A 13,567-nucleotide genomic window follows, 5' to 3' on the forward strand; every position below is an offset into this window, starting at 1 on the left:
AAAATGCACAAACGTCTCTGTGCTTAGTCATTCAGTTGTCCCCAACTCTTTGTGATCCCATGGATTGTAGCCCACCAGACTCCTCTGTCTGTGGGGATTTTCCAGGCAAGAATACTGGAGTGGGTTGCCATGTTCTCCAGGGGATCTTCCCAACCCAAGGATCAAACCCAGGTCTCTCACATTGTGGGCTGTTTCTTTACTGTCTGAGCCACTGGAGAAGCCCTCTAACTAGAGACAAACGTCTCTAGTTATGTTTTATTTGGGGACTTTATGGAGGACTATAGCCTGTAGGACTTCCCCGATGGCTCAGAGGGTAAAGCGTCTGTCTGCAATGCAGGAGACCCGGGTTCGATCCCTGGGTGAGGAAGATCCCCTGGAGAAGGAAATGGCAACCCACTCCAGTACTATTGCCTAGAAAATCCCATGGACAGAGGAGCCTGGTAGGCTACCGTCCATGAGGTCACAAAGAGTCGGACATGACTGAGTGACTTCACTTCACTTCTTCATAGCCTGGGAGATAGCCTCTCAAATAGGGCTGAGGGATTTTTCCAAAGAGTTGATGGAAGAGCCATGATATACAGTGGTTTCACTGACCAAAAAAAAAAAAAAAAAAAAAAAAAGTAGCCAAATATCAAAAGAATACTGCTAAAGACAAAAACCAAACATCTCAAGATAATGATTTTACTGCTTTTCTATTTATGAAAAGATGCAAAAGTCTGGGCTTATTGAAATCATTCCTTAGATATGCATCTTAACTATCTAAGGCCAGTATCCTAGTTTTCTCCATTCTGAATTTCCCTCAGGGTGTACCATCAGGGCATCTGCTGTGTCTGATGGCTTGATAGCCAATAACATTTTTTGTTTACTGTAGTGACAGGCAACTTTTTTTTTTTTTTTGTCCCAAAAAAGAAAAGACATGGGATTCTTTCCTTGAAGGAATTTATAGTCTAGTGGGGGAAACAGATGTAAACACACATGAACCAAATTATTTAGAGGAGCTTTCATGAAGAAGGAATTCAAGGATTCTACAAATTTGAGTGATGCCTTGAAAATAGACCCACAAAATATTTATTTGAGGAAAATATTTTATTAATTTTGGCAATACAGAGATACTTAGGTTTGTGTGACTCATAGTCTTTAATGTGGCATAGAAAAGTATAGGAGCATATATACTAACATTTTCTTGATTTGGACTTTACTGTGATGATTTATTCATTCCATCAATACTTGTTAAAATATCTATAACATTGCAGATATTTAAAGTATAGCCATTTTCCCCAAAATTGGAGTCACATAGAACACTATTCTAAAAGGTATTGATTGTACTGTGATCAAAAAGTTTGGGATATGCTATTTTCTATATCTCTTTCTCTTAAAAAGGCAGTGTTCACTACTAAATTAAGGTCTTCCAGATATCTGACAATAAGGAAATTTGTTTAAAAGTGTTTATCTGAGTGCTTCCTAAACGTATGGAAACTTGACACAACTCTTTCTACAGAACAGTATTTGGCAGTACACAAGTCTGGAAATTTCTGAGGTTGATAAAATATTTTCTGTCCTAACTACCTATCTTAGGCTCACTGTGCAATTGTGTGTGTGTGTGTGTGTGTGTGTGTGTGTGTGTGTGTGAATGAAAAATGAGAGAGGTAGAGGTGGTAGGTATAAACTAAAATCCATTAGATAAGTTGCATTAAAGGTCAGGGACTACTAATTACAAAAATAGCTTGACTCCAGTTTTAGGATATCCTAGGATGCTATTATATTGTTTTAGAAAAAAATCTTAAAATAATATATATTTTTTAAAGATCATGATTTCTTTACTGACTTCCCAGGTGGCTCAGTGGTAAAGAATCCGCCTGCCAATGTAGAAGATGCAGATTTGATTCCTGGGTTGGGAAGATTCCCTGGAGGATGAAATGATAATACACTTTAGTATTCTTGACTGGAAAATCCTGTGGACAAAGGAGACTGGTGGGCTATAGTGCATCAGGTCACAAAGAGTCCAACATGACTTAGGAACTGAGAACGCATGTGCACACCATGTGTTTACAAGAAAAAAATCCCTTCTGTCCTAGATGGCTGCATCAGTTATTTTTTAAACCAACTGTTTGTAGGGGCTAAAATATACCAGCCAGACAGCCTTGTGCCTATGCCAGGAAATAAAAAATATTGAGTTCTAAAATGGATTTATTCAATTCTTTGTTGGTATCTTGGGTGCATTCCTTCAGGAAAATTATCACTATTATCTTTTCTAACAGACATCCTGGAATGTGAAGTCAAGTGGGCCTTAGAAAGCATCACTACAAAGCTAGTGGAGGTGATGGAATTCCAGTTGAGCTATTTCAAATTCTGAAAGATGATGCTGTGAAAGTGCTGCACTCAATATGCCAGCACATTTGGAAAACGCAGCAGTGGCCACAGGACCGGAAAAAGTCAGTTTTCATTCCAATCCCAAAGAAAAGCAATGCCAAAGAATGTTCAAATTACCACACAATTGCACTCATCTCACACACTAGTAAAAAAATGCTCAAAATTCTCCAAGCCAGGCTTCAGCAATACGTGAACCGTGAACTTCCAGATGTTCAACCTGGTTTTAGAAAAGGCAGAGGCCCAGAGATCAAATTGCCAACATCCACTGGATCATCAAAAAAGCAAGAGAGTTCCAGAAATACATCTATCTCTGCTTTATTGCCTATGCCAAAGCCTTTGACAATGTGGATCACAATAAACTGTGGAAAATTCTGAAAGAGATGGGAATACCAGACCACTTGACCTGCCTCTTGAGAAACCAATATGCAGGTCGGGAAGCAACAGTTAGAACTGAACATGGAACAAACGACTGGTTCCAAATAGGGAAAGGAGTATGTCAAGGCTGTATATTGTCACCCTGCTTATTTAACTTATATGCAGAGTATATCATGAGAAATGCTGGGCTGGAGGAAGCACAAACTGAAGTCAAGATTTCCGGGAGAAATATCAATAACCTCAGATATGCAGATGACACGACCCTTATGGCAGAAAGTGAAGAGGAACTAAAAAGCCTCTTGATGAAAGTGAAAGTGGATAGTGAAAAGTTGGCTTAAAGCTCAATATTCAGAAAATGAAGATCATGGCATGTGTTCCCACCACTTCATGGGAAATAGATGGGGAAACAGTGGAAACAGTGTCAGGCTTTGTTTTTGGGAGCTCCAAAATCACTGCAGATGGTGATTCCAGCCATGAAATTAAAAGATGCTTACTCCTTGGAAGGAAAGTTATGATCAACCTAGATAGCATATTGAAAAGCAAAGATATTACTTTGCCAGCAAAGGTCCATCTAGTCAAGGCTATGGTTTTACAAGTGGTCATGTATGAATGTGAAAGTTGGACTGTGAAGAAGGCTGAGTGCTGAAGAATTGACGCTTTTGAACTGTGGTGTTGGAGAAGACGAGAGTCTCTTGGACTGCAAGGAGATCAAACCAGTCCATCCTAAAGGAAATCAGTCCTGATTATTCATTGGAAGGACTGATGCTGAGGCTGAAACTCCAATACTTTGGCCACCTCATGAAAAGAGTTGACTCATTGCAAAAGACGCTGATGCTGGGAAAGATTGAGGGCAGGAAGAGAAGGGGACAAGAGAAGATGAGATGGTTGGATGGCATCACCGACTTACGCACATGAGTTTGGGTGAACTCCAGGAGTTGGTGATGGACAGGGAGGCCTGGCATGCTGTGGTTCATGTGGTCACCAAGAGTCAGACACCACTGAGCAACTGAACTGAACTGAACAGTAAATAAATTTGACGTTTAAAAGAGTTTAGTTGTAGTTGATTAATTTTTACACCAATATATTGACTTTTGTCTGGCATAACTATCATTAAACTACTCAAAAGCCTTTCTTTAAGAAAAAGAATCTTTTGAAGTCAGTTTTTAGAAGTCATATCTCTGTCTCCATCCTTGCTTCTCTTCAATCCATTGTCTGCCCCTCAACCTGACCAGAGCCTTCTAAAATTTTAGCTCTGTAAATGCATCTTCTTAAAACATTTCAATACCCCTCCCTTTATCCACAGAATTATACAAACTTCCAACATAATTTACAGGAATCCTGCAAAGCAGGGACCTATCTACCTCATTATCTCTATCTCTTATCACTCCCCACTTTTTAACTTTCCTTTGGCCACCCTGAAGTGTATGGAGTTCCTTCTATATTCTACAAGCTCTCACTTTTGACTAAGCTATTCCTTCTATTTTGTATACTTCTTTAAAAATAATTAAGTCTTTATTGAATTTGTTACATTGCTTCTGTTTACGTTTTGATTGTTTTTCTCAAAGCAAGTGGGATCTTAGCTCCCCGACCCAGGATCAAACGCATGCCCGCTGCATCAGAAAGTGAAGTCTTAACCACTGGACCACCAAGGAAGTACATTTTGTACACTTTTATTACTATCTTCTCTTCATCTGTTTAGTCCACACATACTCAATGTTATCTTTTAAGATGTCACTTCTTCAGGGTATCTTTCTATAACCTCTAAGACTAAATAAGCTAAATGTTTTTCAAGAGTACTCCCATAGCATTTTTTTGAAGCCCCCCTATTTTGTAGCTATCACATCCTACTGAAATAGTCTATAACTAATACAAGCTTAATAATTATTTGAGAGAGTAAAATAAGAACCACAATGTATGTTTCAACTAAATAAGACAAAAAGGATAATATTCTATTTCTTAAACTTAAAGCACTTCTTTTAAGTGGTTATTTACATTTCAAACTCACTGTTGCTTAATTGAATTTAGCCTCCTGATAATTTTTTCCAATACCATTAAGACAGAATACTGATTTATACATAGACTCCTTAAGCGGAATGCATACACTAATTATTTTGCTTCCTTTTTGTAAAGAGGCTGAACCTCAAAGGAAGAAATATAGAGTAGAATTTTGAGGATTTGGCCAATAGCACATTATTCTACTCCAATGATCAGATTGCTAAGAATTTTAGCATGTTTGAGGCTGGCAGAGAAAGAATTAGGATATGATTGTACAGAATCTTGATGTATACTCATAAATTTTATACTTTTCTCACAGGGGCATAACATGACTGAATAAAAACTCAACACTGGTATTTCACTAGAGCAACATATGTGTGTATTCAAACATCAATTAAATCCATCATTTTCATTTTCATCCAAATCTGTTCTTCTTCCTGTCTTTCTTATTATGGTTAATAATGTCATCATTTAAGCTCTATAAACCTCCACATTAGACTTATTTTTCTCTCATGACTAACATTCAGTTGCTTTGTAAAGTCCTGTCAATTATACTTATAAAGCAACCAATTTTCTTTCATCCCTATACTTACTGTCCTATTTCAGACCTTTATCTTCTCTTCAATGATTTTCTAATTGACTATCCTACCTGAAGACTTACCCCATCAAACAAACTCATCCTTCATAACATAACTGTAAAGGGAGTGTTCTCTGGAACCATAGGGCCAGAGTTTATTACCCTGTTTCTGTCACTTCAGATCAGATGAGATCAGATCAGTCGTTCAGTCATGTCTGACTTTTTGCAACCCCATGAATCGCAGCATGCCAGGCCTCCCTGTCCATCACCATCTCCCGGAGTTCACTTAGACTCATGTCCATCGAGTCAGTGATGCTATCCAGCCATCTCATCCTCTGTCGTCCCCTTCTCCTCTTGCCCCCAATCCCTCCCAGCATCAGAGTCTTTTCCAATGAGTCAACTCTTCGCATGAGGTGGCCAAAGTACTGGAGTTTCAGCTTTAGCATCATTCCTTCCAAAGGAATCCCAGGGCTGCTCTCCTTCAGAATGGACTGGTTGGATCTCCTTGCAGTCGAAGGGACTCTCAAGAGTCATCTCCAACACCACAGTTCAAAAGCATCAATTCTTCGGCGCTCAGCCTTCTTCACAGTCCAACTCTCACAACCATACATGGCCACAGGAAAAACCATAGCCTTGACTAGACGGACCTTTGTTGGCAAAGTAATGTCTCTGCTTTTGAATATGCTATCTAGGTTGGTCATAACTTTCCTTCCAAGGAGTAAGCATCTTTTAATTTCATGGCTGCAGTCACCATCTGTAGTGATTTTGGAGCTCAGAAACATAAAGTCTGACACTGTTTCCACTGTTTCCCCATCTATTTCCCATGAAGTGATGGGGCCAGATGTCATGATCTTCGTTTTCTGAATGTTGAGCTTTAAGCCAACTTTTTCACTCTCCACTTTCAGTCTCATCAAGAGGCTTTTTAATTCCTCTTCACTTTCTGCCATAAGGGTGGTGTCATCTGCATATCTGAGATTATTGATATTTCTCCTTGTAATCTTGATTCCAGCTTGTGTTTCTTCCAGTCCAACGTTTCTCATGATGTACTCTGCATATAAGTTAAATAAACAGGGTGACAATATACAGCCTTGACGTACTCCTTTTCCTATTTGGAACCAGTCTGTTGTTCCATGTCCATTTCTAACTGTTGCTTCATGACCTGCATACAAATTTCTCAAGAGGCAGATCAGGTGGTCTGGTATTCCCATCTCTTTCAGAATTTTCCACAGTTTATTGTGATCCACACAGTCAAAGGCTTTGACATAGTCAAGAAAGCATAAATAGATGCTTTTCTGTAACACTCCTGCTTTTTCCATGATCCAGCAGATGTTGGCAATTTGATCTCTGGTTCCTCTGCCTTTTCTAAAACCAGCTTGAACATCAGGAAGTTCACGGTTCACATATTGCTGAAGCCTGGCTTGGAGAATTTTGAGTGTTACTTTACTAGTGTGTGAGATGAGTGCAATTGTGTGGTAGTTTGAGCATTCTTTGACATTGCCTTTCTTTGGGATTGGAATGAAAACTGACCTTTTGCATTCTTGTGGCCACTGCTGAGTTGGACAAGTTATTTAAACTCTTTGCACCTCATTATCCTTATCTAAAAGATAGGAATCACAGTAATGTATATTTCACTGGTTTATTCTAAGTACAGAAATACATAGCACATAGAATTGTGCCTGGCACACAGCAAATGTTGCATATGCATGAGCTAGTGACAGTAGTAATAGTAATAAAAAAAATATCTGACCCTATTAGTCCCCTGCTTATATATTCTTGCTATTTCTTCATTGCCTAGGTCCACTTTTCTTGACATGGTACATAAGGCTTTTCACAAACTAAAACCAGCTGATGGATTCCATCTCTATTTCTAGCTACCAAAGAGTCTATATTCTAGCCACACTGAACCACTTGACATTGTCTGAACTAAACAGAAAATTGGCAGAAGTCTACATTTCTAGAATGTCATCTGGAAAATACTTATCTATCCTTAAATATTCTCCTCTAGCATTGCCTACTATCTATAAACTTAGCTTACTTTGAAACAATATCTATTTTTTTTTTGCATCCTCCACAATACTATTTTATACATTCTTCTAACATTTCCATGGGGTTACAAACAGTTGGACATGACTCAGTTTGAATGCACACACAATATTTATTTAACAGATTATTTAACAAATATTTCAGTTCAGTTCAGGAAATTAATTATCCTGCAGGAACTAAGGCCCTGATCCAAGAGGGGGATGGTAACTACATGCTAAGACCCTACAGTGGTCAGAACCAGAAGGCTGATGATTGAGGTTTCAGGAACACCACCCTGTTACCTCAGCCAGTTCAGTTCACTCAGTCATGTCCAATTCTGTGATCCCATGGATTGCAGCATGCCAGGCTTCTCCATTCATCACCAACTCCTGGAGCTTGCTCAAACTCATGTCCATTGAGTCAGTGATGCAATCCAACCATCTCATCCTCAGTTGTCCCCTTCTCCTCCTGCCTTTAATCTTTCCCAGCAACAGAGTCTTTTCATATGAGTCAGTTCTTTACATCAGGTGGCCAAAGTATTGGAGTTTCAGCTTCAGCATCAGTCCTTCCAATGAATATTCAGGACTGATTTCCTTTAGGATGGACTGGTTGGATCTCCTTGCAGTCCAAGAGACTCTCAAGAGTCTTCTCCAACACCACAGTTCAAAAGCATCAATTCTTTGGTGCTCAGCTTTCTTTATAGTCCAACTCTCACATCCATACATGACTACTGGAAAAACCATAGCTTTGACTAGACAGACCTTTGTTGGTAAAGTAATGTCTCTGCTTTGTAATATGCTATCTAGCTTGGTCATAGTTTTCTTCCAAGGAGCAAGTGTGTTTTAATTTCATGGCTTGCAGTCACCATCTGCAGTGATTTTGGAGCCCAAGAAAATAAAGTCACTGTTTCCATTGTTTCCCCATCTATTTGCTGTGAAGTAATGGGACCAGATGCCATGATCTTAGATTTTTGAATATTGAGTTTTAAGCCAGCTTTTTCACTCACCTCTTTCACCTTCATCAAGATGCTCTTAAGTTCCTCTTCGCTTTCTGCCATAAAGGTGGTGTCATCTGCATATCTGAGGTTATTGATATTTCCCCCGGCAATCTTGATTCCAGCCTGTGCTTCATCCAGCCTGGCATTTTGTATGATATACACTACGTAAGCAGGGTGACAATATATAGGTTAGATATACTCCTTTCCCAATTTGAAACCAGTCCTTTTTTTCATCTCCAGTTCTAGCAGTTGCAACTTGACCTGCATACAGATTTCTCAGGATGCAGGTAAGGTGGTATGGTAGTCCCATCTGTTTAATAATTTTCCACAGTTTGTTGTTATCCACACAGTCAAAGTCTTTAGCATAGTCAAGAAAGCAGATATAGATATTTTTCTGGAATTCTCTGGCTTTTTTTTTTATGATCCAACAGATGTTGGCAATTTGATCTCTGGTTCCTCTGCCATTTCTAAATCCAGCTTGAACATCTGTAATTTTTCAGTTCGCTTACTGTTGAAGCCTAACTTGGAGAATTTTCAGCATTATTTTGCTAGCCTGTGAGATTAGTGTAATTTATCAGATGCTTATTACATGCCAGGCACTTTTGCAGCATTAATTAAAAGAAAATCTTCTCCATTATTCTTATGGTGATACATATAATAAATAAATATGTAATTTGATGACAGTTTCTACAGAAATATATAATACAGAGTGAACAGGGTATGGGATATTAGAAGGCGGAATGGCTATTTTATAGGATGGTCATACAAACAAAAAAATTGAAATGCTGCTGATCCATTGAGTAGGATAGTTACTGAGATCTGACCATTGCTTTCGCCCCTTTGCCACTCATATTTTACTAGTTAGTTACCTATGTGTCTTTCCCACTAGAATATGAGGTCATCTAGATACTTAAAATAAGTGTCTGTTAGGTGGTAAATACTCAGAAAAAACATTGATTAAATTGAACTGAATCAATGTGCCATTTGAGTGTCTCATTGAAAGCTGTTGTCACAGAAGCAAAGGTATTTGTCATAATTTTGAGTTAGTTTGAGATATGTATACTCTAGGCCAAACTTACCCAGGATAAAGAATAAAATTTAAGAGATGGGGCATTTGGATTCAACTGTGTGACCCAGAACACGATATTCACAACTTTTATATATTTTATGAAAATATAATAGGATAAGCTGTGTTGCAACTAAGATTTTTCAATCTCTACTAGTAGTTTGAGAAATAAAGCTTCCAGGTTTATTAAAATAGTCCAAAGGTTAATTGCAAGGGCTACCTGCTTAATAATGTTAAATATTATCTTCTTCAACTAGATTGTACCATCTTTTTATCTTAGCAAGATAAAGAAATACATATTGTATTGAGAGGTTTATACTTTATGTAGTCTATTTTTCTGTTGTATATTAAACCAGAGATTGGAAGCACTGGCCAGATCAGAGATATTTGCACTCTGAATTATCAAGCTTCTACAGTTCTTAAAAGCTTAAACATAGACAGTCATCTTATCTTTCCTTACCAAGATTTCTGGAGATTCATGTCTAACTTTTGTAGGCCTGACTACTTTTCTAGCCTATTTAGAATATCATCTCAAACTGGTAACAAAAGCTGTAACACACTGGGTTTACTTTTCAAATCCTTAGGACACAGATTTTTTTCTTATTCACTAGTAAAGTACGATTTTCTCCAGGGCAGGTCTTGCCCTTATGTTAAACCTCTGTGCTCTGGCTTTCAGATAATATTTTTATTTTGAAGAAAATTTTTAAAATATCAAAAATATATTATGCTCAACACAATTTCCCTCTTACTTTATTTGCTACTTGATATTGATAATTTTCTTTAATGGTTAAAACTAGATCAAATCAAGGGGGTTTACTTGTAAGGTGAGTGCAGAGAAAAAGAGAGTTAGCCAGGCAGTCAGGCACAAAAAAAAAATTTATTGGAGGGAAAAGAGAGAGTGACTGACTCTTAAGGAGAACCAGCATTCTCCCTTTCTGACAGAGTCCTTCTTATACCCCATCAATGAAAAATTCTTTGAAGGGATGGTCACATAGCTGGAGGCCTGGAATCTGGTGGTCTCACAGCTTTGAGAAGATAGGCGCCAGTGAGATAATAGGATGTCATTTGGGCAATTTGGAAGAGGGAGGCAGAGGAGGGGGTGCCATGGAAGGGCAGCAGTTCCAGTTCGATGACAGCAGGAACACCTTCTTCTACTTCCTCACCTTCTTCGTGGGGCTCATCATGACCTCAGCCACATACTACCTCTGGTCCCGAGATGAGAATGCAGAGCAAAATCGACTAAAGAATATCAGAAAAGTATATGGAAGATGTATGTGGTACTGTTTATGGTTGTTAAAACCCCAGCCAAATATTATTCCTACAGTAAACAAAATAGTTTTTCTTGCAGGATGGGCATTGTTCTTATTCCTTGCATACAAAGTTTCCAAAACAGATCGAGAATATCAAGAATGTAATCCTTATGAAGTATTAAATTTAGATCCCAGGGCAACTGTAGCAGAGATTAAGAAACAGTATTGTTTGCTGTCTCTTAAATATCATCCAGATAAAGGAAGTGATGAAGTTATGTTCATGATAATAGCAAAAGCTTATGAACTTTTAACTGATTAATAATCCCAGAAAAATTGGGAAGAGTTTGGAAATCCAAATGGGCATTAAGCCACAAGCTTTGGAATTGCCATCCCAGCTTGGATCATTGACCAGAAAAATTCAATATTGATTTTACTTGTATATGGATTGGCATTCATGGCTAGCCTTCCAGTTGTTGTGGGCTCTTGGTGGTATTGCTTAATAAGTTATAGCAGAGACCGGATTCTCATACGCACAACACAGATTTACACCTACTTTGTTTATAAAACTTGAAATATGGATATAAAACATCTTATCATGGTTTTGGCTGGAGCCTCTGAATTTGATCCTCAGTATAATAAATATGCTACAAGCAGACCAACAGATAGTATTTTAATACCTCAGCTCATCAGAGAAATTGGCAGCATTAATTTAAAGAAGAATGAGCCTCCACTTACCTGCCCTTATAGCCTGAAGGCCAGAGTTCTTTTACAGTCTCATTTTGCTAGAAAGAAAATTCCTGAGACACTTGAAGAAGATCAGCAATTTATGCTAAAAAAGAAATGTCCTGCCCTACTTCAAGAAACGGTTACTGTAATCTGCCAGCTAATAATAATGGCCAGGAGCCGTGAAGAAAGGGAGTTCCGTGCTCCAACTTTGGCACCTTGAAAACTGCATGAAACTTTCCCAGATGGCAGTGCAAGGCCTTCAGCAGTTTAAGGCTCCCCTTCTGCAGCTGCCTCACATTGAAGAAGACAATCTTAGAAGAGTTTCTAATCATAAAAAGTTCAAAATTAAAACTATCCAGGATTTGGTGAGTTTAAAAGAATCATATAGTCACAATCTGTTGCATTTCCTTGAAGATGAAAAATTCTCTGAAGGGATGATCACATAGCTGGACATCTAGAATCTGGTGGTCTCGCAGCTTTGAGAAGATAGGCTCCAGTGAGATAACACGATGCCATTTGGTCAGTCTCACAGATCACTGTGGTTTATTCTTTGCAAGGTCGACATAATGAACCATCTTATCGATGAGACCATATATGGGCCTTATCATTAATCTTATAGAAAACATTTATAAAGGTTTTGGTGTCATGATTAGAACTAGACCTTTGAGCAAAATTTGCAGCAGTAATGAATTTACTCAAATTTCAAATCTTGTCCATTAATGTTTGGTCTAGTAATGTCCTAGTTGGTTTTCCATTTGCCTATAAACTCAAAGTTTATTTTTATTTTTATTGCCTTTTAATCACAAAAGTAATATATGTTCACTGCAGAAAATTTGGAAAATTCCAAGAAATAGAGAAAATAAAAATGACTTAAAGATGTCAACTTATTAACATTTTGATATACCATCATAATGTTTGTTCTGTGCAGTTTAAACAAATTTTCAAAAAAATGCAACTGTGATCATACACATTATTTTTTTTGCAACACATTTTATCTTAATAAACAATCTTATGTCACTAAGCATTTTCAAAAATGGATATTTGTGGTGATTTTAAGGTCCTGTTATTACATATTAATATAGTATGCATAGGGGCTTCCCAAGTGGTTCTAGTGGCAAAGAACCCAACCTGCCAATGCAGGAGACACAAAAGACGCAAGTTCGATCCCTGGATCAGGAAGATACTCTGGAGGAAGGCATAACAACCCTCTCCAGTTGTGAGATTCTCCATGGAGAGTCCCATGGACAGAGGATCCTAGAGGGCTACAGTCCATAGGGTTACAAAATCAGACACAACTGAGGAACTTAGCACACAGCACAGCACATAGTAATAGTATGCATACTTCATTTAATCTCCTGATATTTAGGCTTTATTATTATTTCTAATTTTTACTATTGTAAGTTATAACAGCTAAGTCTTAAAATATCATTCTTCATTGACTTCTGTAAAGGGATTAATCTGTATAATTTATTAAGGATTAGTTCAGAAGTCCTCTATGAATTAAAGCACTATTCTTGGACTTGTTATTGTCATTGTCGACTTTTATATAATTCATAGAGATGAGAGATTTATAGAAGTTGTTCAAATTTTTAGATGCATTATTGTAAAATATTTTGCTATGCATTTTTTTTAATTTTAAGTGTTTGTGTTTGACTTTTAATCTTTTGCTGATGTATAAGTTTGTATTTAGTCTCCAATTGGCCCTGTATTTGCCAGGGGAAACGAAAATAGGAAAAATAGTTGAGATGGTATTGGGAGAGGAGATAAGAAAAAAGGAAAATGCAAGGATTGTGGTTTGTTGGTTTATAACACTATACAAAGAATCCTAAAAGATATACATTTAAAAAGCCTTCAAACTTTTGAAACGAAAAGTTTGCTTTTAAGTATTTCTTGTAGCTACATTCTTTAAGATGTGAACAAAGGAACTTTTCTTTTCCTCAAAGTTTATTTTGGATGATTGTGTAATGGAAAGATCATTTAATTGATCATTTAACAAACACATTTAATAATTTTGCCTATGTTTTCTTATAAGGAGAGAATAACAATATTTTCCTACCATATGCTATGCATTTTGCTATTCTCTTTATATTTTTTATTTTATACGAACCTTGCAACAGTTCTATGAGGCAGATACAATTATTATGAGTTGCAGTTGAAGAGGATGAGAACACATTACAGAAATTAACTTA

At 37.5% G+C, this 13,567-nt stretch overlaps 1 pseudogene; it reads left to right on the forward strand.

The window, feature by feature from the left end:
* The first annotated feature begins 10,424 nt into the window (after nt 1–10,424).
* Nucleotides 10,425–11,824, forward strand: LOC102404688 (annotated as a pseudogene).
* Nucleotides 11,825–13,567: the final 1,743 nt, after the last annotated feature.

This window comes from Bubalus bubalis, chromosome X (assembly GCF_019923935.1).
Source record: "Bubalus bubalis isolate 160015118507 breed Murrah chromosome X, NDDB_SH_1, whole genome shotgun sequence".
Classification (NCBI taxonomy): Eukaryota; Metazoa; Chordata; class Mammalia; order Artiodactyla; family Bovidae; genus Bubalus; species Bubalus bubalis.